Raw genomic sequence first — 25,711 nt, 5'->3', positions numbered from 1 at the left:
TGAAAACATGGGGCCCCTTTCAGTTCGTGGCTCGGCTTTCCGTTTTCTTATTTTATGCAAGTACGTGGATTACCCATGGATTTCCCGAGGAGCCTGGACCCCTGGATCTCGTGAGTATAATTTCTTCAACAGGTACCCCTTGGATTCTACTGGAGAAGAGGACCGACCTGCGTGTGAACATAAGGTAAGTATGTATGTATGTTTGTGTGGATGTATGTAATAAATCTTTACTTTCACGGTGTGTGTGTCTTGTCTTTTTTTGGGTATTTTTTTAGTAGTAGTACTACAGGTACCAGCGGGCCCGTTTTTCCGTCGCATGCTGGTACTTGTGGTTCTCCAAGTACCAGCATGCGGGGGAGGCTTGCTGGGCCTTGTAGTACTGCTACTAAAAACAATATATTTTCTTTTACAACAAAGGCTATCAGCCTCCCCATCCGCAGCCCATTGGATGGGGGGGGACAGCCTCGGGCTTCACCCCTGGCCCTTGGGTGGCTGGGGGGGGGGGACCCCTTGATTGAAGGGGTCCCCACTCCCCCAGGGTACCCCGGCCAGGGGTGACTAGTTGGATTTTTGATGCCACGGCCGCAGGGCACTATATAAAAGTGACCCCCGGCTGTGGCATTATCTGTCCAGCTAGTGGAGCCCGGTGCTGGTTTTAAAAATACGGGGGACCCCTACTCTTTTTGTCCCCCGTATTTTTGGGACCAGGACCAGGCGCAGAGCCCGATGCTGGTTGCTTAAATATGGGGGAACCCCTGTCATTTTTTTCCCATATTTCTGCAACCAGGATCGGCTCAAAGAGCCCGAGGCTGGTTATGCTTAGGAGGGGGGACCCCACGCATTTTTTTTGGGGATTTTACATTGTTTAATTAAAAAAAAAAAAAATAAGAACCCCAGCACGGATCACACAGATCCGGCCGAGATTGATTGTAAAAAAAAACGGCAGTGTTTTGCTAATCACTGCCGTAAAAATAGGTAAAAAAAAACGAATGACATCGACATCGGAAGAAAAGAAAAACCCGAATACGACAGCTTAGTAAATCCATCGTAATCAATTCAAAAAGTTGCAGTTTTACACTGTCGATGTCATTCGTGATTGAACTTTGACCTTTTTTCGGAAATTACGAATCTTAGTAAATTTACCCCTCTGTCACATCTGTCACAGGTGCTCAGTGAGAACCTGCTTTCATCTGTGAAGAGCACAGGGCGCCAGTGGCAAATTTGCCAATCTTGGTGTTCTCTGGCAAATGCCAAACGTCCTGCACGGTGTTGGGCTGTAAGCACAACCCCCACCTGTGGGCGTTTGGCCCTCATACCACCCTCATGGAGTCTGTTTCTGATCGTTTTAGTAGACACATGCACATTTGTGGCTTGCTGGAGGTCATTTTGCAGGGCTCTGGCAGTGCTGAGGATCTCATCTCGGTATCTAATGGCAGTCATGCTACCTCTGGCGAACACATGGAGGGCTGTGCGGCCTCCCAAAGTAATGCCACCCCACACCATTACTGACCCACTGCCAAACCGGTCATGCTGGAGGATGTTGCAGGCAGCAGAACGTTCTCCTTGGCATCTCCAGACTCTGTCACATCTGTCACAGGTGCTCAGTGAGAACCTGCTTTCATCTGTGAAGAGCACAGGGCGCCAGTGGCAAATTTGCCAATCTTGGTGTTCTCTGGCAAATGCCAAATGGCTGTAAGCACAACCCCCACCTGTGGGCGTCGGGCCCTCATACCACCCTCATGGAGTCTGTTTCTGATCGTTTTAGTAGACACATGCACATTTGTGGCTTGCTGGAGGTCATTTTGCAGGGCTCTGGCAGTGCTCCTTCTGTTTCTCCTTTCACAAAGGCGGAGGTAGCGATCCTGCTGCTGGGTTGTTGCCCTCCTACGGCCTCTTCCACATCTTCCACATCTCCTGATGTACTGGCCTGTCTCCTGGTAGCGCCTCCATGCTCTGGACACTACGCTGACAGACACAGCAAACCTTCTTGCCACAGCTCGCATTGATGTGCCATCCTGGATGAGCTGCACTACCTGAGCCACTTGTGTGGGTTGTAGGGAGGTCATACAGGCACGTGGAGGCCACACACACTACTGAGCCTCATTTTGACTTGTTTTAAGGACATTACATCAAAGTTGGATCAGCCTGTAGTGTGTTTTTCCACTTTAATTTTGAGGGTGACTCCAAATCCAGACCTCCATGGGTTAACAAATTTGATTTTCATTGATAATTTTTGTGTGATTTTGTTGTCAGAACATTCAACTATGTAAAGAACAAAGTATTTAATAAGAATATTTCATTCATTCAGATCTAGGATGTGTTATTTTAGTGTTCCCTTTATTTTTTTGAGCAGTGTATATATATATGTATACATTTTTGTTTTACTCATGGTTTGACCATTTTTTTCAATTGGATACAATGGCTATCGAGTGTGCACATAACTAATCCAAAATTGGGCTTGAGGTCCGCAAGGTTTTTTACCTCAATAAATCTCTCACACATTTGAATTCCTCCCATGGTGCTTGATTTTTGATGTATAAGATTCTTGTCTTAGGAAATTGTGGAGGTGTTCACAAAGATCCCCTATCCCCCTAATATTATTTATATTTTGTTTCATCTTTTGCTCACTGGCCTGGTTCATGACTGCATTTCTCTATGTACCATTTATTATATCCTTGCAGCACATCATGTGGTGTGTTCTTACTAAAGATGTGCGGCTGGCACTTTTCGTGTTTTGTGTTTTGATTTTGGTTCTAATTCCACTTTCGTGTTTTGGTTTTGGCTTGGTTTTGCCAAAACCACCCTTTTCGTGTTTTGGTTCTGATTTTGGATCTGGATGATTTTTTATAAAAACGGCTAAAAGCACAGAATTTGGAGGTAATTTTGCTCCTACGGTATTATTAACCTCAATAACATTCATTTCCACTCATTTCCAGTCTATTCTGAACACCTCACACCTCACAATATTGTTTTTAGGTCTAAAAGTTGCACAGAGGTGGCAGTATGATTAAGCTAAGCGACAAAAGTGTGCAGCACAAACACCTGGCCCATCTAGGAGTGGCACTGCAGTTGCAGACAAGATGGCATCATTCAAAAACTTGTTCCCAAACAGCACATGATGCAAAAAAGAAAAAAGGTGCACCGAGGTTGCTGTATTACTAAGCTAAGCGACACAACCAACTGGCCCATCTAGTAGTGTCATGAAGTGGCTGAATGTTGAGAGTGGGCCGCAATAGTTTGGTCCACTGACAGCATCTTTATCACAACCCTGTCATTTTTTTTAAAAATTCTGCAATTGGTGGACTTATACGGCAGTACCCCAGGACTAATACAGCAGTACCCCTGGACTCAAACGACAGTGTCAGACAGGATGGCACTTTTCAAAAACTAGGCCCCAAACAGCACCTCATGCAAAGATGTCGAAGAGGTGCAATGAGGTAGCTATATGACTAAGCCAAGCGACACAAACAATTCCCACTGGAATTATATGTCCAAATCACTGGAATTATAAGTCCAAATCACTGGAATGAAATGGCAAAATTACTGAAATTAAATAGCAGTACCACTGGAGATATACGGAAATGTCAGACAGGTTGTCACTTTAAAAAAAATAGTCCCCAAACAGCACATGATGATTAGAAGAAAAAGAGGTGCAAGATGGAATTGTCCTTGGGCCCGCCCACCCACCCTTATGTTGTATAAACAGGACTTGCACACTTTAACAAACCAACCATTTCAGCGACAGTGTCTGCCACACGACTGTGGCTGAAATGACTGGTTTGTTAGGCCCTCACCAAAAAAAGAAGCAATCAAACTACCTTGCACAAACTGGCTCTACAGAGGCAAGATGTCGACCTCATCCTCATCATCTGACTCCTCACCCTTTTCACTGTGTACATCCTCCTCCTCATCACAGAGTATTAATTTGTACTGTCTGGAGGCAATTGCTGGTAAAGGTCTTCCCGGAGGAATTTATAATTCATTTTGATGAACATCATCTTCTCATCATTTTGTGGAAGTAACCTCCTACACCGATCGCTGACAATGTTACAGGCTGCACTAAACACTCTTTCGGAGTACACACTGGAGGGAGGGCAACTTAGGTAGAATAAAGCCAGTTTGTGCAAGGGCCTCCAAATTGCCTCTTTTTCCTGCCAGTATACGTACGGACTGTCTGACATGCCTACTTGGATACGGTCACTCATATAATCCTCCACCATTCTTTCAATTGTGACAGAATCATATGCAGTGACAGTAGATATATCAGTAATCGTTGGCAGGTCCTTCTGTCCGGACCAGATGACAGCAATCGGTCCTGACTGCCCTGCATCACCACCAGTGGGTGGGCTAGGAAATCTTATCCTTTTCCTTGCAGCCCCAGTGGCGGGAGAAATTGAAGGAGGAGCTGTTGACGGGTCACGTTCCGCTTGAGTTGACAATTTACTCACCAGCAGGTCTTTGCACCTCTGCAGACCTGTGTCTGCTGGAAAGAGAGATACAATGTAGGCTTTAAACCGAGGATCGAGCACGGTGGCCAAAATGTAGTGCTCTGATTTCAACAGATTGACCACCCTTGAATCCTGGTTAAGCGAATGAAGGGCTCCATCCACAAGTCCCACATACTTTGCAGAATCGCTCCGTCTTAGCTCCTCCTTCAATTTATCCAGCTGCTTCTGCAATAGCCTGATGAGGGGAATGACCTGACTCAAGCTGACAATGTCTGAACTGACTTCACGTGTGGCAAGTTGGAAGGGTTGGAGAACCTTGCACAAGACAGAAATCATTCTCCACTGCGCTTGAGTCAGGTGCATTACCCCTCCTTTGCCTATATCGTGATGGATGTATAGGCTTGAATGGCCTTTTGCTGCTCCTCATCCCCTGAAGCATATAGAGTGTTGAATTCCACCTCGTTACCACCTCTTGCTTCAGTTGATGTCAGGGCAGGTTCAGGAGTGTTTGCTGTCACTCCAGTCTTTGGCACGTGGTGGCAGAATGTCAAAAGTGGCCCGCAATTTTTCGGGCCACCAACAGCATCCCCTGTCATTTTTCAAAAAATTCTGCCCCACCAAATTAATTGTATGCACAAAACATGGGATGTGCTGGAATTTGCCCAGATGTAATGCACGTACAATATTGGTGGTGTTGTCTGATATCACAAATCCCCAGGAGAGTCCAATTTGGGTAATCCATTCTGCGATGATGTTCCTCAGTTTCTGTAAGAGGTTGTCAGCTGTGTGCCTCTTCCCGAAATCTGTGATACATAGTGTAGTCTGCCTAGGAATGAGTTGGCGTTTGCGAGATGCTGCTACTGTTGCCGCTGCTGTTGTTGCTGTGGGAGGCAATACATCTACCCAGTGGGCTGTTACAGTCATATAGTCCTTAGTCTGCCCTGTTCCACTTGTCCACATGTTCATGTTTAAGTGGACACTGGATAAAACCGCATTTTGTAGGACACTGGTGACTCTTTTTCTGACGTCTTTGTACATTCTCTGTATCGCCTGCCTAGAGAAGTGGAACCTAGATGGGATTTGATACCGGGGACACACTATCTTTATCAATTCTCTAAGTCCCACTGAACTAATGGCGGATACTGGACGCACGTCTAACACCAACATAAGTGTCAAGGCCTCAGTTATCCGCTTTGCAACAGGATGACTGCTGTAATATTTCATCTTCCTTACAAAGGACTGTTGGACAGATAGTTGCTTACTGGAAGTAGCACAAGTGGTCTTTCAACTTCCCCTCTGGGATGACGATCGACTCCCAGCAGCAACAACAGCAGCGGTAGCAACAGCAGGTGTACCATTAAAGGATCCTCTGGAGGAATCCCAGTTAGGCGAGGACTCCTCTGTCTTGACAGTGACATGGCCTGCAGTACTACCAATGTTCCTGACTGAGGAGGAAGTTGGTGGTGTGGCTTGCAGGAGCTTGGGTACAGGAGGAAGAAGGGATTTTGGTGTCAGTGGACTGCTTACGCTCTTACCCAAAGTTTCAAAACTTGACACTGACTTCTGATGAATGCGCAGCAGGTGACATATAAGGGAGGATGTTCCTAGGTGGTTAACATCCTTACCCCTACTTATTACAGATTGACAGTTGCAACAGATGGCTTGACACCTGTTGTCTGGATTTGTGGAAAAATAATTCCACATCGAAGAGGTGGCTATTTTGGTAGTTTGCCCAGGCATCACAATGGACTTCTTCATCCCACAGACAACAGGTGTCTCCCACGGTACATGATTTAAACAAACCACATCACCATCAGAATCCTCATCATCAACTACCACCTTAGCGCCAGCAACACCCATATCCTCATCCTGGTGTACTTCAACAGTGACATCTTCAATTTCAATATCAGGAACTGGACTGCGGGTGCTCCTACCAGCAGTTGCAGGGGGTATGCAAATGGTGGAAGGAGCCACCTCTTCCCGTCCAGTGTTGGGAAGGTCAGGCATCGCAACCACCGACACACATGGACTCTCCTTGGGGATTTGTGATACTTCTCAGAACGCGCAGTTCTTTTCTGCGCTCTTTCTAGAGTAACTCTTTTAATTTTACTAGCGGGAGGATGAGGGCTTCCATCGTCATGTGAAGCTGAACCACTAGTCATGAACATAGGCCAGGGCCTCAGCGATTCCTTGCCACTCCGTGTCGTAAATGGCATATTGGCAAGTTTACGTTTCTCCTCAGACCATTTAAATTTCTTTTTTTTTAGTCTTTTTACTGAACTTTGGCTTTTTGGATTTGACATGCCGTCTACTATCACAATGGGCATCGGCCTTGGCAGATGACGTTGATGGCATTTCATTATCTATGTCATGGCTAGTGGCAGCAGCTTCATCACTAGGAGGAAATGGTTCTCGATCTTTCCCTATTTTATCCTCCAAATGTTTGTTCTCCATTATTTTTCTGGAGTTATATAACACAATGGGGGTTATTCTGAGTTGATCGCTCGCTAGCAGTTTTTAGCAGTCATGCAAACGCTAAGCTGCCTCCCTCTGGGAGTGTATTTTAGCTTAGCAGAAGTGCGAATGAAGAGCAGAGCGACTACAAAAAAAATTATGCAGTTTCAGAGTAGCTCAAGACCTACTCCTAGCTTTCGATGACTTCAGACTATTCAGTTCCGGATTTGACGTCACAAACATGCCCTGCATTCTCCCAACCATGCCTGCATTTTTCTTGGCACGCCTGCGTTTTTTCGAACACTCCCTGAAAACGGTCAGTTGACACCCAGAAATGCCCACTTCATGTCAATCACTCTGCGGCCAGCAGTGTGACTGAAAAGCTTCGTGTAAAACTGCATCGGCCATTGTGAAAGTACGTCACGCGTGCTCATTGCACCGCATACACATGCGCAGAAATGCCGTTTTTTTTCATTCATCGCTGCGCAGCGAACATTTTCAGCTAGCAATCAACTCAGAATGACCCCCAATATGCGGCACAAGAGAGCGTACCCCTGCACCTCACAGGGCAAACCCTGTAAAAATTATTTGGATTCATTATTAGTAACCCCTTTCTTTGGAGTAAATAATATACAGCACAGGACAGCACCATTGAATTTATATGGCAGCACCACTGGACTGTATAAAATGGAATTATATGGATTTATATGGAATTATATGGCAGGATAACTGGAATTATATGGCAGTGTTCCGAGAATTATACAGCAATATCACAGGAATTATACGCCAATGTCACAGGAATTATACGCCAGTATCATGGGAATTATATTGCAGTATCACAGGAATTATACACCAGTATTCCGAGAATTATACGGCAATGTCACAGGAATTATACGCCAGTATTCCGAGAATTATAAAGCAATGTCACAGGAATTATACGCCAGTATTCAGAGAATTATATGGCAATATCACAGGAATTATATGGCAATGTCACAGGAATTATACGGCAATGTCACAGGAATTATACGCTAGTATCATGGGAATTATATGGCAGTCTCACAGGAATTATACGCCAGTATTCTGAGAATGATACGTCAATATCATAGTAATTTTATGCCAGTATTCCGAGAATTATAAGGCAATGTCATTGGAGTTATACGCCAGTATTCCGAGAATTATACGGCAATGTCACAGGAATTATACGCCAGTATTCCGAGAATTATAAAGCAATGTCACAGGAATTATACGCCAGTATTCAGAGAATTATATGGCAATATCACAGGAATTATATGGCAATGTCACAGGAATTATACGGCAATGTCACAGGAATTATACGCTAGTATCATGGGAATTATATGGCAGTCTCACAGGAATTATACGCCAGTATTCTGAGAATGATACGTCAATATCATAGTAATTTTATGCCAGTATTCCGAGAATTATAAGGCAATGTCATTGGAGTTATACGCCAGTATTCCGAGAATTATACGGCAATGTCACGGGAATTATACAGCAATATCGCAGGAATTATACGGCAGTATCATGGGAATTATACGGCAGTAACACTGGATATATGGCAGCAGAGGACACCACCACTGTGACTGGTCACTGGACTGATGCTGCACAAGACACTTCCCCTGGTCTAATGCAGGACAACACAGCACCACTGAAAGGGACTTATACAGCTACACTGGATTATGACAGCAGAGGACACCACCACTGTGACTGGTCACTGGATTGATGCTGCACAAGACACTATCCCTGGTCTGATGCAAGACAACACAGCAAAAATGCAAGGGACTTATACAGCAGCCAGCAGCACTGGGGCCATATAGCAGCAGAGGACACCAAAACTGTGACTGGCTGGACTGATGCAGCAGAAGTCACTGACTACACTGGACTGGACTGAGCAGCACAACACAGCACAAGACTCGCCTTTCCTGCCCCCCCACAGACACTGAGGATGGAGACACGTCCTCTCACTACACTCTCCGAGACTGGAGTGAAAATGGCCGCGACATGCGGCTCCTTATATGGAATCCAAATCCCGCGAGAATCCGACAGCGGGATGATGATGACGTTTTGCCTTGTTCGGGTTTCCGAGTCAGGCGGGAAAACCCGATCCTGACTCGGAACCGGCTCAGAGCGTGAAGTCCGGTAGGGTTCGGTTCTTACATGACTTCTAATGATCATACTACTAGGATGCAGTTTTTTTCTGATGATTCCCATTGTTCTCTTTGCACATTGGCCCTCATTCCGAGTTGTTCGCTCGGTATTTTTCATCGCATCGCAGTGAAAATCCGCCTAGTACGCATGCGCAATGTTCGCACTGCGACTGCGCCAAGTAACTTTACTATGAAGAAAGTATTTTTACTCACGGATTGTTCCTCGCTCCGGCGATCGTAATGTGATTGACAGGAAATGGGTGTTACTGGGCGGAAACACGGCGTTTCAGGGGCGTGTGGCTGAAAACGCTACCGTTTCCGGAAAAAACGCAGGAGTGGCCGGAGAAACGGTGGGAGTGCCTGGGCGAACGCTGGGTGTGTTTGTGACGTCAACCAGGAACGACAAGCACTGAACTGATCGCACAGGCAGAGTAAGTCTGGAGCTACTCTGAAACTGCTAAGTAGTTAGTAATCGCAATATTGCGAATACATCGGTCGCAATTTTAAGAAGCTAAGATTCACTCCCAGTAGGCGGCGGCTTAGCGTGTGTAACTCTGCTAAATTCGCCTTGCGACCGATCAACTCGGAATGAGGGCCATTGTTATATTTGTTATATATGCTGTCTTATTATATGACTTGATTTGTTTTGTTTTTTATTACCAAGTTCTTATCTTTTCTGTTACCATTTGATTGTTTGACAATGTACTTGTATTTATTGTTGATGTAATGTAATGTTTTCACAATAGACTCTAAATGCTTCTGAAAATGAAAGTCCTTTACCAAGTTATTCAATATGGTTTTTATTAAGAGTTCAGGTTTATGGCTCTGAGGCTTAATTTTATACTATTCATCTTTTTAAACTTCTCTTTTGTCTCTGTGGGAGTACTTCCAAATTTATGTTGTGTTTGCCCTTACTTGTTTCTTCCCTCCTTGAATTTTGTCGGGTTTGAACTATAATGTTTTGCAAAGGATCTGGAACTCTCCCAAAAAAGAATTATAGAAGCTGAAAGTCCAATTCTGCAGTAATGTTGTTAAGTGATTGTGTGGTCTGTCTCTTTTTGGATGTTATAATTCCTTTTGTATACAAGACTTGTTGCATAATCCATTTTGTCTTGAGAAAATTAGCATTTCTTTGTTTTAACTATGTTTTTTTTTTCAAGCTGTCTATTTCTGTTTTACATTATTTTTATGTTTTTCTAGATGTGAGTTTTACTCCTAGTCATGTGATCTCCTTAGTTTGTTCTTCTAGGTATCCTGTTTAATAAGTATCTTTAGGAGATCTTTAAAGCATTTAAGTAGTATGATCTCCCATTCCTCTTTTAGTTCCCCATTTACTAAATCTTATGCTGGAAAAGTAATTAAACCTCAAGGTTTAATGTCATGTTTAGATTCCAGAGGAATTTTGAATGGGAAAAAAAATCATTTAGCCAATTTTTGAATTATTTAGATGGTATAAAATCCATAAGTACATTGTTTGGGATGTAATCAATATCCCAGAAGTCACCAAAAACTGTAGACTGTCAGGATGCCGAGAGCAGCATCTCAATAGAATCTCATAGCATCCTGACAGTAAGTACTGGAATTAGGGTTAGGCACTAGGGGGAGGGTTAGGGATAAGATGGGGTGGGGGGGGGGTGGTGGCAGTTAGTTTGGATACTAGGGGGAGGGGATGCTTAGGGCTAGTCTGTGGGATTGGTTAGGGTTAGGAATTATGTGCTGACTCAGGAAAACTGCACAAGCTATTTAAAGCTAGAATGTCAATGGAAAGAGAGTATGAGTCCAGGTAAAATTCATGAGTTAAGGAAAATATAATTTAATTAAAAGAAAATGACATTAATCTGAACTATATGTAACCTCAGATTTGTTCCTGTGTTCAGTCTTTTGGCTATTCCCAATCTGGTCTGTTTCCTGACTCTGGGGGTAATTCAGAATGGATCACTGCAGCGATTGCAGTCTGAAGCCCTTTGTGGAGTCACGGGTGCACTACGCGTGTGCACTCCTGGAGGCCCAGTGAGATGCTAACAGCATCTCAGGGCTGTGATCGCCTCTGCCTGATTGACATGGGCGAGAGGGTGCATGCCAATGGCGTTAGAATGCCGTTGGTGGGGCGTGGTCCAGACAATGCAGGTGTGTCCGGACTATTGCGGGGGCGGGCCACGGCAGCTGCGTGACATCACACGCAGCCGCTGTGACCTGAGACGCGGCGGGTAGCAAAGTTTTTGCACCATTGTGGAGGGGGGGGGGGGGGTTTGACATGCGGGGCAGACTAGCCTAGCTCTGTGCTGGGAGTTGGGGGGACTGTCAGAGAAACTGATCGTACATCTACGATCAGATCTGAATCAGCCCCTCTTAACACTCCCCATGAACCTGAGCGAAGCCTATGCAAGGATTTTTATGGAGGCACAATTATAGTGGTGATGATTACTACTCAGTCAACATTAGCAGGGACATGGCTATATAATTCAGGATCTGGCAGCTCCATACCCTGGAACCCACCGGCATTATGATAGGCTACCTATGTGATCTCAAACCAAGCTTGCCTCCACCTTCAGATGATTTACAAACTGGTTGTAACAGAGACAGGACTCCTGCCCACAGGTTGGTACAATACAATAGTCCTACTATTCCAAATACTATCACTTTATAATAGAGATAAGCGGGTTCAGTTCTCCGAGAACTGGACCCACCCCAGCTTTGCAATCCGAGTCTGGCATGGAACTTCCCGTCTTACTCCCAAAACGGGGCAAAACGTCATCATCTCGCTGTCGGATTCTATACAGGTCCCTGGTGATTGGCGCCATCTTCACTCTGGCTGTTGAGAGTTTACTGGACATACGTGTCCGACTCATCATGGTGTAGTCTGGCATGGGGCGGTGCTCTGACTGCCGTATCTGAAAGAGGTATTCTGTCTTCTCTATCTGAAAAGGGGTGCTCTGTCTGCTGTATCTGAAAGGGGTGCTCTACTGTATCAATCCAGATGGGGTGCTCTGTCTTCCTTATCTGAAAAGGGTGATCTGTGCTTCCATCCAGGGGTTCCGTCCCAGTGTACAATTAAAATAATAAAAGCTAAAAACAAAAAGCCTAAATATATAATTATTAAAATATATATTTTGTTTGTTTGTGCTGTACAAGTTTTATTTTATTTTCATAAGTACTGTGACACTGCAGGTCAGACCGCAGTATATTATTTCCTACTCATACACGTATTGTGCGACACTGTTGATGAAGGTCAACCGCATTGTTCGATCACAATTTATGATGCACACATGTATTGTGTGATGGGGTGTAGTATGTTATGCCGGCGGTCAGGCTCCCGGCGGCCAGCATACCGGCGCCGGAATCCAGACCGCCAGCATATCGACAGCTGGGTGAGTGCAAATGAGCCCCTTGCGGGCTCGGTGGCGCGCTATGCGTGCCATGCTTTCTATTCTCCCTCCAGGTGGGATGTGGACCCCCAAGAGGGAGAAAATCTGTCAGTATGCCAGCGGTCAGGATTCCGGCGCCGGTATGCTGGTCATCGGGAAACTGAAGACCACCCGTGTGATGCAGTGGTTGAAGGTTGTACCACCAAGATATATTTTATTTCTTACTCATACTCGTGTTGTGTGACAATGTTGGTGGGGAGGGTCCAAGGACAATTCCACTCTGCACCTCTTTTCTTTGCATTACACAAAGAGCTCACATACATACATCTTTGCTATATCCCGCCATGTATGGCACAGTTTTGCATGCCATAGACTCAGAGATTTAGCCATGCCTTGTGATTTTTCTTAATTTGCTTCTTTAATTTGTTACTTTATACATATTCTATTATGGCAAACAAAATTTTTTAAATTCATCCACTCGCTACTCGTGAAAAACAGCTTAGCCGTGTTTTGCATGTTGTGCCAAATTTGTAAAAAAGCAAAGATGTAAGTGGACACATCTGTATGTGCTGTTTGGAGCATTGCTGACTGTGACGACAAACATTTGTATAGTTTATTAAACTGCCACCCTGTCTGCCCCTGCAGTGCCATTCTAGTTTCCTAGATGTGCCATGCTAGAGTTTTAGTGCCACATGTATTTGCCGTCCAAATACTGTAGGAACAAAAACAGGCCCACATTCTGTGATTTGTCTAACATCCTAGGGGATACTGGGATGTCTAGTATCATGGGGTATAGATGGGGTCCATTGGAGCCTGGAACTCTAAATTTCATCAGCCTGTGCTAGCTCCTTCCCTCTATGCAGACCAGATTTTAAACATGTGCCAAAGGAGCCGGGTGCATTCTCTGGAGCTCCAGAGAGTTAGTTTTTCTTCAAATTTATTTTAGTTTGTTGTTTTCAGGCTGGACTGGTTGCTCGCCCACAGCGGTGTGTGCTCTCCCCCACAGCATGCCACCACCCCTAATTGCTGAGCTGAAGACGCACTGGTGGTGAGTGGTGAGTACTGAATTGGGGTCCCGGTTAGCGGGTCCCCAGTTCCGCTGTCGGCATTAGGGCGATGGACACACAGCTCATAGACAGGCTGCTGTTGTCCCACTGTAGGTCACAAGCTGGTGCTGACACTGAAAAGGGGTTTTAACCCCATTTTCTGTGTATAATGAGACCCTGCCAGTATAAATATTGCAGGAACACTGTGCGCCATCAAGGGGGCAGGGATTCCCGGTGAGCGGAGAGCGGGACCAGAGGCTCAGGCGCCATTTCCTGTTGCTTCATAGACAGGCTGCATGCAGAGAAGCGCTGCTCCTCCACGGACTCTCAAAAGCACCGTGTTTGGTACCAGTGGGGTGGAGTGATATACTATATGTATATGTAATATTCTAGGTACCTCATATAAGGTTCCTAGTCTCTGCCCGGCAAAGCACTGCTTTAGCTGTAGAGCAAGGTGTGCTGGTTTCTCCTTATCTGGGGGTCATTCTAACCTGAACGCTCGCTGCAGTTCTTCGCAGTGCAGCGATCAGGTCAGAACTGCGCATGCACAGGCACCACAGTGCACCGGCACATGGCTGACAGCCGACAGCTGTGATTGCCTAGCGATTGCCTCTGCCTGATAGACAGGGAGGGAGCGGCATGGCGGCGTTTGGTCGGCATTTTGTGGGCATGGTCTGGTTAATGCAGGCGTGGCTGGACCGTGCAGGGGGCGGGCCGCAGAGGTTGTGTGACGTTACATGCAGCCGCTGTGAGCCGGGCAGCGACGAGTAGCTCCCAGCCAGCATACAAAAGCTGCGCTGGCCAGGAGCTACTCCTGAAGGGCAAAAGCATTGCCGCTGTGCAATGCTTTTGTACTTCAGTGACGGGGCAGGGACTGACATGCGGGGCGGGCTAGCCCTGTGTTGGGCATCCCCCCACATGTCTCTGTTCCTGATCGTAGCTGTGTTAAATTTAGCACAGCTACGATCAAGTCGGAATCACCCCCTCTGTCTCACCCTAATGGGCTCCCTGGGTTACTGTGTTTTCACCTGTTCCTGTGTGTGTGTGTTCTGCTGTACAGTATGTCAGGCAAAAAAGTAATATGTCAGTCCTGCAGCACAAAGTTTTCCCCTCATCCGGGGGGGATCTCTGTTGTGTGCACAGTGCAGGCCCCCTTCACAAGGAAGCAGCACTCAGGAGCCAGCATGGCTGGACTCAATTAAAGGGATGATTACAGACATATCATCTGAACTGGCTACTGCCATGCAGGAGAGGCAGGATTTAAAAAAATCTATGGATGATTTTATGTTACAGAATTCTGAACTGAGGCCAGCTTCTCAGCCTCCTCTGCTTATTTCACAAAAATGCACATTGCCCCATGTTCTCCAGGAAGCTGATAAAGGCGATGGTACCCTGTCTCAGGGAGTCGAAGCTCTTATATACTCTATTCGGGAGGTACTGAATATCCCTGATAAAAAGATGGAAATAGTAGAAGAGTCATTTTTTAACATAAAAACTAAGGGGGTAATTCAGACCTGATCACTCGCTAGCTGTTTTTTGCAGTGCTGCGTTCACATAGTTCCCGCCCACCAGGGAGTGTATTTTAGCTGTGCAAGTGTGCGATCGCATGTGCAGCCGAGTGGTACAAAAAGATTTTGTACAGTTTCTGAGTAGCCCAGGACTTACTCAGCCTCTGCAATCACATCAGCCTGTCCGGGAACATAATTGACGTCAGACACCCGCCCTGCTTGGGGACACCTGCATTTTTCCAACCACTCCCAGAAAATGGTCAGTTGACACTCACAAATGCCTTCTTCCTGTCAATCACCTTGCAATCGCCCATGCAAATGGATTCTTTGCACAAACCCATCACAGAGCAACGAACCACTTTGTACCTGTGCGACGCGCCAGCACATTGCGGTGCATACGAATTCGCAGTTCGGACCTGATCGCAGCCAGGGCCGTCTTTTCATATGGGCTCAATGGGCTCTTGCCCAAGGGCCCCAGGAGTAAAAGCGCCCAATACTAGTAGCTGAGGGACCCTCTTTCCAGGGGTACCAGATTTTTGAAAATCAGCCCTGAGGAACTGGAGATATCCGACTTCAAAGCAGTGGTCCCCATCCAAGCCTGTTAATTGCTCTTCCCAGCCAGATATCTCGGGTTCTGTCTGACTTAGAGTTTTTCTGAGGGTATACTCCAAAAGCTGGGAATCTCCCCTTTTGGTGAAGCTTGTCACTACTATGCCCAAAACCAGAGATATTAGCCTTCCAGCAGCTGGTCCCTGCTCCAGCTCCACATGCCTGGTATGCAGTTTTATAGTTTCTGGCCCCTGAACTCTGATCCCCAAGTCCCAAGTACCTCCTGAAAGGTGGGACTCTAGTTTTTTTTTATCCCATTAAAGCTAAGAAATCTATTTCCAGGAACTGGAGATATCTGCAGTAAAGCAAGCTGCCCTCCCACCAGAAAATTATGAATATTAAGCCCACTCCACTATCGACTACTCCCCTACATAGTAAACATACCCTACTACCCTGGAAGTCATGTACCAGGCCCCCTTCTACAGTTTAGTGTTCTTCTTCCTGCCTCATCTGTGCAGTAAAGGAGCAATTAGCAGAAATTATTTCTCCAGGTCCTACATGCTGAGCGAAAGATAGAAGCACCCTAACCCCCCCCGTGGGACATCAAAGTTGCCGCTGGCAGCACCCCCCACCCCTACTGCTGGAGGATGGGTAGGGGCCCCAGTGCATTGCTGTGCCCAGGGGCCTACACTGCTGTTAAGACAGCTCTGATCACAGCACTGCAAAAAAAACGCAAGCGAGCGATCAGGTCTGAATTACCCCCAAGTCTACTGCTACGTTTCCAGTCTCAAAAGAATTAAACATGCTGTTTAAGGAATCTTTGGTTAATACTGATAAGAAAATTCAGATACCTAAGGGTTACTGACATCATTTCCTTTTCCCCCTGAGGATAGGTAGGTGTCACGTAAGATCATGCTGCCAGTACCGGAAGCTATCTCCTTAAAAGACCCTGGTGATCGTAATATTGAAAGTACTGTATGCTCAAATCCATTTTCACAGCAGTGGGAGTTGCTCAAAGACCCACAATTGCTTGTGGTTGGATTTCACGAGCCATTGTTAAATGGACGGGTAATATGATTGAGGGTTTTGACACTGTGGGGTATATTAACTAAAATTCGTATTTGTACCGATTTGGAGTGAGATTCATCACGAATTACATCGAATGTGTAATTGTGCAACTTTTTGAATTTTTTACGACTAATTTACTAAGCTGTCGTATTTTTCTTTTTCGTGATTTCCGATGTCGATGTCATTCGTAGTTTTGTAAGGTAGAATGCGGCCGATTTAGTGGTTTTGCGGCCGTGTTATGTGTTTTTTTTACGACTGCGTCACATTTTGGTTACGGCAGTGTTTGTCCGTTCACTGCCGCATTTTTTTCCTAAGTTTCGTTTTTGTCACTCGTCCGTGATTGGTTTGATTCGTGATGGAGGAGTGTCTGTGCACATTACTATAAAAACGCCCCAAACCGTCAGCACCTCGTGGGTTTAGCTAGTGGAGAGGTGAGAGGAAGGTGTGTTAGGAGTTGGAGAGTTGTTTGGAGTTTGTGGAGGATTTGAGGAGTTTTTTTGCGATTGTTGAGTGCTGTACTGTGTGTGTAAGTAATCTTGTCATACTTGTTGTGTAGTTATTTAAAAGTTTGTTTATTTTTTTGTCATTGTTTTTTATTTAACGTCTATTGTCATTGTTTGAGTGAGTGAGTGAGTGAGTGAGTGAGTGAGTGAGTGTGTGTGTGTGTGTTTGGTGTGTGGTGTGTGGTGTGTAGTGGTAGTGGTAGTGGAGGAGTGTGTTTATTGTTTTTTTTTCTCAGTGTTATTTGTTGTTTGTCCTGATTATGTCCCAGTCAGAGGTGAGTGAGGTGGAGGAGGTGAGTGAGAGGGAGGAGGTGAGTGAGGTGGAGGAGGTGAGTGAGAGGGAGGAGGTGAGTGAGAGGGAGGAGGTTAGTGAGGTGGAGGAGGTTAGTGAGGAGGAGGGGGTGGCTGCTGCTGCGGCCTCCAGTGATAGTGTTGTGGCTCCGCAGCCACGCACCACTACAAAGACTGGCCGCAATGTCAAATTTAGCTATGCTGAAAATATGGCTTTGGTGCGGGAGCTGATGAGGCATCATCGGCAGTTGTTTGGCCATGATGCTGCAAAGGTGTCGTCACGCAGGAAGAGTGTTCTGTGGGGGAAGGTCATTGCGGCTGTGAATAGTGAGGGTGTGGTGAGGTGGACCGAGGACACGTGCCGTAAGCGATTTTACGATATATGGATCTGTTTGCCTTGTGCCTTTCTCACCTTGCACATATCACTGGTTTTTCACTTCCTTATGCCTTCTCCAGGTTTATACATCTGCCCCACTGTTAGTACATCGAAAATTATAATACACTAATGACCAGTCATCCTTGCAATAATCAACAACAACAAGCAGATGGTGTTAAGGTATTTTTAGATGGATAATTGTCAGATGGGATATTGGCCATATCAACACTTTTTTGACACAAAATGTTTGAAGTAAAAAAAAACAGAAATGTTAAGTCTCATCCAATTGTTTTGCATGGCCAACAACACCACTTCTAAACATAGGGCACCTTAATACTTTTTCATCCATTGTTAATGTGTACATTTTAGGCCACTATATTTTTTTTTAGTGTTTGGCAAACCACTGACTGCCTTGAACAATGTATGAGTGTATTGGCTAACACATTTATTGTATTGTGTGTGTTGTTCCAAAGGAAGCTTCATACCCAATATGTAAATGTAGTACTCTGTATTTGTTAGAGTTCTTCGTGTTTAAACATTAATTATGGCTCAGAATCCTACTATACCCCCCAAAAAAAAAACAAATGAGTAGTGAACGTTAGAAGCCACATATTTATAAAAAAAGGTGAGCTACATAGTTAAGTTTATGCCACAATCTATTTAGCAATTACAACATTAATATTAAGAAGTAATGCACGTTGAGGTAAAGCTATAGTAAGACCAATGCTACATATTTACTAAATAGTGGCTATCTTCAACCCCATACAGACCCAGGCATCATCACCGAGGATGCCCAGCAGGAACGTGACCAGGAGAACCTTCACACTCCACCTGCAGCCCATCGATCCGACTCAGACAACCACGCCGCAGGACATACCCCAACCACCCCAAACATCCCACAGCCCCCAATTGAGCACAACACAAGTTGACACACAAATGGGCCCTGAGTTTTGGAGCCGTTGGTCGTCACAACAGGCGCAATACTGCGCAAGCCTCAACACCCACAGCCAATACCTTTCAAGTCTGCCCCATCATTTGCCTAGACTGAGTCGCAACTCAGGCAGACTTATAGTGCAGGTGGGCCGAATTGCGAACTCCATGGAACAGATGAGGGCAGACAACACCCAAATGCAGTCAAACCTCCATAGCATCTTGGATGATCAGCAGCAGCAGCAACAATCACTTATACAGATCATACAACACAATCAAATGATCAACGACAACCTCTCACGCATGATAGCTAACAACACTGCCGCTAACACTCAGCTCATAGCAAGCTTGAACAATCTAAGCCAAAGCCTTAGTGTGTTGGCATCACACCATGCCACATCTAGTTCTGGGACAACGACACCAAGCCACACCCCAGTTCATTCCCCAGTCCGACGCTCAAGTTGAACCCGCACCAACGAGCCAGCACAATCCTCGGCACCCAGCACACAAAGAAAAAAATATTAATAATGTTCGGTCAGAATATATTGACCATTACAGTGTTTTTTCTTTTAGATTGGTCGCAAAAAGTTGTGTGTTAAAATTGATAAATTGTGAACACGCAATATGTGTATTGTTTAATTATCTCCACAAACCACATGCACATTAGTGTCTTGGGCCAGATGTGGATTGCTAGAAATATATTGCCTGCCCCTAGGTGTACTCAACTCAACATGTGTGTAAACTATGTCACCCAGCACATTGTCCATGGCCGCAAGATTAGATAAAGCTACCCTGACTGCATAACACTGCGACTCCTGGGTAGGGAAGCAGAGAGAGGCATCTATGTAGCCATCCAAGACATCCAAAACCTAAGTGGCCCTTCAAAAATTAAAGGTGAGTGTCATGACCTGTAATCAATACAATACTGTTTTCTATTACATTACAGAAGCTCCACTTAGACATAGACGTGTATGTATGTTTTAACTCACCTGAATTAAATATTTTTAAAAGGTGGCCTGTGAGATACTAATTACATTGCCAGTCACAGGCTGGAAGCTGCCGGTAGCCATAAAGTGCAACACAGGCAGGAGTTTGGGCAGGCCTGAGACAGAGCGAGAGCGTACTGTCTCAGGGTCTAGGGTCAGTTTGACAAGGTCATACAGAGGGAAAAAATTAATTACATTTAGTCTGAGCATCTGTATAACATGGTCATCAGCAATTTTGTTATCGTTTAAAGTCCCCCCAAAAAAACAAGCCATGGCCAGCCTATGCGGAACATATACAACCTGCTTACCCTGTTGATTTTCCTGGCCAGGGTTTATTGTAGCCTCATGGAGCAGTGTCAGGTATCCCCCAGCAAACAAGACAGCAGTACTACACACAGTAGCAGCCATTTCAGATTGAGAGTGGTGAAAAATGTGCTTGGGCCCCTTTTAAAGGTCCAAAATGTCAGGTGTGACTAATGTAGAATTGACAACACATGTAAACACGCTTCTCAAAAGCAGGTCTACTTTTTTTTAGGCTTTTTGTACGATTAGTAATTTTTTGCGGCCGCAAATCCATTTTCACGGTTGAGATTTCAAATACGAATGCTTAGTAAATGACCGAGTTCTAGATCTAAACAGCCGCGTTTGACCGAAGGTGTATTCATTCGTATTTTTACTACACAGCCGTAATAAAAATACGAATGCCCTCATCACTGCCGTGATTTGAGTTTAGTAAATTCCCGAGATGACACTTTGAAGAAAAAACACCATCTCGGTCAAAATCGGGAGCTTAGTAAATTTCCCTATATGACTCCAGATGAGCTTATCACGCTCTTCAGCATGTTCAGGATTCTGCTAATTTCATGAGTGAGGCAATCAAGGAGATAAGCCTGATAAATTCACGCTCTATAGCTATGGCCGTGTTGGCACGCAGGATCTTATGGCTGCAGCAGTGGTCAGTGGACGCTGATTCTAAAAAGGGTGTTGAGAATCTTCCCTTTATGGGGGAGGCTCTATATGTTGAGGAACTAAACAAGTGGATTTCACAAGCGATGACAGGTAAGTCCATTTATCTGCCGTCGGCAGCTTTTCCAGCTAGACGTGCTTACCCCGGCCCCTCTCTGCAGTGCTTTCAAGTGGCCAGGTTTAAGGTCAAGGCCAGAGGTGCCTCCAATGCCACTAGAGGAAACCAAGGTAAACCACGTAGACCAGCGGCCGCTGGTTCCCTGGAGCAGAGCTCAGGCTCTGTCCCTTCCAATCCCTCTGACAGTTGGCCACAGCTTCAGGAAGACTTACCGGTGGGGGCGCGCCTAAAATGTTTCTGTCACGTCTGCCGGGACCCTTGGGTGAGAGACCTAATCTCCCAAGGCTACCGGTTGGAGTTTCAAGCACTCCCACCTCACAGGTTCTTGTATGAAGCTATTCAAAGCCTGCAGCACATGAAGGTCATTGTTCCAGTTCCACCTCCACTCCAAAACAAAGGCTTTTGTTCCAGCCTGTTCGTGGTACTGAAACCGGATGGTTCGGATCAGAAGATTTTGAACCTCAAATCTCTGAATCCGTACTAATGGTGTTCAAATTCAAGATGGAGTCTCTGAGAGTGGTGGTTGCTGGCCTGGAAGAAGGGGAGTTCCTGGTATATCTAGATATCAAGGATGCGTACCTTCACATCCCAATATGGCCACCTCATCAGGCTTACCTCAGGTTTGCACTAAAGGAAGATCACTTCCAGTTCCGGGCCCTACCCGGGGCAGTACGGATGGTGTAATGGTTAGCATTACTGCCTCACAGCACTAAGGTCATGGGTTTGATTCCCACCATCGCTCTAACTGTGTGGAGTTTGTATATTCTCCCCGTACTTGCGTGGGTTTCCTCCGGGTACTCCGGTTTCCTCCCACAATCCCACCAAAAATACGCTGGTAGGTTAATTGTCTCCCAACAAAATTAACCCTAGCGTAAATGTGTGTGTGTACATGTGATAGGGAATATAGATTGTAAGCTCCACTGTGGCAGGGACTGATGTGAATGGCCAAATATTCTCTGTAAAGCGCTGCGTAATATGTGTGCGCTATATAAATAACTGGTAATAATAAATAATAAATAAATAATACCCTTTGATCTCTACACGGCACCAAGGGTGTTCATGAAGGTGATGGCGGAGATGATGCTCCAGCTCCATCTGATGGGAGTGAACCAGAGGCAGAACTCTGGGAGGCAACGGAGTCATCTGCCACAGGGCTCCTGCTCTGAAGAGGGGCTCTCCCCCCCGCCCCCATTCTGTGACTCCATTGAAGTAAGTTAATTGATGGCTGCCGCTATCTTTTAGCTATATAAAGTTACTTCTCTGACAATTACACATAACTTCATATAGTTACAATTCTCATGCTTCCTGTACTGGAGCAAATAGCTCCATCAGTAAAATGTCTGCTGTCAGTGGGTTCTAATCCTGGGTATGACTGATAAGAAATGTGTGATTTAAAATAAAAGACAATGAAATGTATATATACAGTATATTAAAAAAAATTCAGGACACTCCATACACACACACACACACACACACGCACACACGCACACACACATACATACATATATGCACACATACATACATATAGTTATCTAAATATAAGGGGGGTGGGGGGCAACTGGTATGAACTTGCCTCCGGGCAACTGTGACAAACTTACGCCACTGGAGTGAACATTGGGGGTAATTCTGAGTTGATCGCAGCAGCAAGTTTGTTAGCAATTGGGCAAAACCATGTGTACTGCAGGGGGGACAGATATAACATTTGCAGAGAGAGTTAGATTTGGGTGGGTTATATTGTTTCTGTGCAGGGTAAATACTGGCTGCTTTATTTTTACACTGCAATTTAGATTGCAGATTGATCACACCACACCCAAATCTAACTCTCTCTGCACATTATATCTGCCTCCCCTGCAGTGCACATGGTTATTCCCAACTGCTAACAAAGTTCCTGCTGCTATCAACTCAGAATTACCCCCACTGTTCCATACTTGGACAATCTCCTCATAAAGGCAGTGTCCAGACCACGTTTGTTGGAAAGCATCGACCTGACTACACGGCTGCTCAGGAATCAGGGGTGGATTCTCATTCTACCGAAATCCCAACTGGAACCTTTGCGGAGGCTTCAGTTCCTGGGGATGATACTGGACATGGTTTCTCAGAAGGTGTTCTTTCCTACGGACAAGGCACAAACAATTCAGTCAATGGTTCGCTCCGTTCTGAAACCGACCAAGATCTCGGTGCATCTTTACATACGCCTCCTGGGAAAGATGGTAGCCTCATACGAGGCAATTTAATATGGAAGATTCCATGCCAGTCCATTCCAGCTGAATCTACTAGACAAGTAGTCTGGATCACAACTGCACATGCACCAGAGGATACTCCTTTCACTAAAAGCAAGGCTTTACCTGTTGTTGTGGTTGCAGATCTCTTACCTAGTGGAGGGTCAACACTTCGGAGTTCAAGCTTGGATTCTGTTGACTACGGATGTGAGCCTCCGCGGTTGGGGTGCAGTGACCTAGGGGGTCCAGTTCCAAGGACGGTGGTCACCTCAAGAGGCTTTCCTTCCAATAAATATTCTGGAACTCAGGGTGATTTACAATGCCCTTCTACAGGCCTCTTCTCTGCTTCAACATCAGGCCATACAGGTCTGGACAACGCCACGGCTGTGGCATTCATAAACTGACAGGGAGGAACAAAAAGCAGTGCCGCAATGCAAGAGGTGTCCAAGATACTCCATGTCGGCCATATTCATTCCGGGAGTGGACAATTGGGAAGCAGATTTCCTCAGCAGACACGATCTGCACCTGGGGGAATGGGGTCTTCACCCGCAGGTGTTTCAGCTGTTGATTCATCGGTCGCGCTGCCCGCAAATCGGCATGATGGCGTCTCTGCTCAACAAGAAGTTGCTGCTTTATTGTTCCAGGACAAGAGATCTTCGTGTCGCAGTGGTGGACGCTCTAATGATGCCGTGGATTTACTGGTTGGTCTACTGGTTCCCTCCAATTCCTCTCATTCCCTGAGTTCTGAAAAGGCTAAAAAGGGAAAATGTTCAGGTGATTCTTATTGTCCCGGATTGGCCTCGTAGTACCTGGTATGTGGACCTCCTAGACATGTCCCTGGAAGATCCCTGGCCTCTGCCACTTCAAGAAGGTCTTCTTCTGCAAGAACCATTCATCTATCCAGACTTACCGTGGCTACGGTTGACAACATGGAAGTTGAAAGGGAGATTTTAGCCGGGAAAGGTTTTCCCGGCAAGTTTATCTTGTCTATGGTCCAAGCCAGGAAGTTGGTCACATCAAAACATTGCCATCGCATATGAAAAAAGTATGTTTTTTGGTGTGAGGTTCAACAGTATTCTACTGTGGCTTTTCATCTGGGTCATTTCTTACTCTTACTGCAGGCAGATATGGACATGGAACTACAGTACGATTAGGCTCCATCAAGGATCAGATCTCGGCCTTGTGTCTATCTTCTTCCAGAGGCACTTGGCTGTTATCCTGGAAGTTCAGACATTCTTGAAGGGTATCCTATGTATTCAACCACCCTTTGTACCTCCCACAGTGCCGTGGGATCTCAATTTGGTTCTGACTTTTCTCCAATCGGACTGATTTGAACCTTTACACAGGGTGGACATGGACTTGTTGGCCTTGGCCTCGGCAAGGCATGTTTCAGAATTAAGGGCCTTGTCCTGTAAGAGCCCTTATCTGATGTTCCATAAAGATAGAGCGGAGCTCAGAACTTGTCCGCAATTTTTACTTAAGGTGGTGTCAGCGTGTCACATCAATCAACTGATAGTGGTTCCTGTGGTGTCTGACAAATCTGTTACGCCAAAGTCTTTAGATGTGGTTTGGACTTTGAAGATTTATGTTAAGAAGACGGCTCATCACAGGAAATCTGATTCAGTTTTTGTTCTCTATGATGCTACCAAGATTGGTTGTCCTGCTTCAAAGCAGTCTATTGCACGTTGGATCAGGCTTGGGATCCAACAGGCTTACTCTTCGGCAGCTTTGCCGCTGCTGAGGTCTGTTCAGGCCCACTCCACGCGGTCGGTGAGTTCTTCCTCGTGGTTGCCCAGGGTGTCTTGGCCTTACAGTTATGCCAAGCTGATACTTGGTCAAGTTCGAACACATTTGTTAAATTTTACAGGTTCGACACCTTGGCTACAGATGACCTTCAGTTTGGTCAGTCAGTTTTGCAGGGGACTCAACATTTTCCCACCTGGTCTGGGAGCTTTGGGACTTCCCCATGATACTAGACATCCCAGCATCCCCTAGGAAGTTAAAGAAAATTGGAATTTAATACCTACTGGTAATTCCTTTTCTCATAGTCCGTAGGGGATACTGGGCGCCCGCCTCTGTGCTTCGTTATTTCCGCAAGTGTTGTCTTTGTTTGGGTCTGCTGTTGCTGTCACTATTTTCAAGTTGTGGTTAGCATTGCTATCCTTGTTATTTGTGCGCTGGTTCATTTCTCACCACTTTCTCATTTATTTTCCTCCTCTCAAAGTATGTCCGTCTCCTCGGGCAGAGTTTTCCTAGACTGGTTTGCGAGAGGGGCATAGAGGGGAGGAGCCAGCACATTCTGAAGAAATTTAAAGTGCCAGGCTGTAATGGATCCCATCTATACCCCATGATACTAGACATCCCAGTGTTCCCTATGGACTACGAGAAAAGGAATTAACGGTAGGTATAAAATTCCTATTTATTGCTGTTTTTATGATTCTTTAAAAATAAATACAGATTCAAAACAAATGCAAATTCAAAACTCGCTTTTTCACTTAAACTGCTCCAAAAGCATTTTAATACATGTTAGTGATACTAAAACAATGTGAAAAGGGTGTGAAAACATCCTTCTTTACATTATTTTAGTAAACATTTTTTTAGAACTCTTCCTTTTAGTAACTACAGTATTTTCATAAGCAAATTTTGAAAGTTTATTTTAGATATGTGCATATTTTATAAATGTCTATTATATTTGTATTAGTTTAATAAGTGTATGTAT

At 45.3% G+C, this 25,711-nt stretch overlaps 1 long non-coding RNA gene across 1 annotated transcript in view; it reads left to right on the top strand.

Annotated features, from left to right (window-relative positions):
* The window catches only part of LOC134911449 (uncharacterized), a 107,235-nt gene extending 87,909 nt beyond the window's left edge, over window positions 1-19,326 (top strand). The window contains exon 3 of the long non-coding RNA XR_010176583.1: window positions 18,542-19,326. This is a non-coding gene — a long non-coding RNA (uncharacterized LOC134911449). The remainder of the gene's footprint in view (window positions 1-18,541) is intronic.
* The last annotated feature ends 6,385 nt before the right edge of the window (window positions 19,327-25,711 follow it).

This window comes from Pseudophryne corroboree, chromosome 4 (assembly GCF_028390025.1).
Source record: "Pseudophryne corroboree isolate aPseCor3 chromosome 4, aPseCor3.hap2, whole genome shotgun sequence".
In the NCBI taxonomy this organism is placed as follows: domain Eukaryota; kingdom Metazoa; phylum Chordata; class Amphibia; order Anura; family Myobatrachidae; genus Pseudophryne; species Pseudophryne corroboree.
This window is presented reverse-complemented; position numbering and strand designations above follow the sequence as displayed.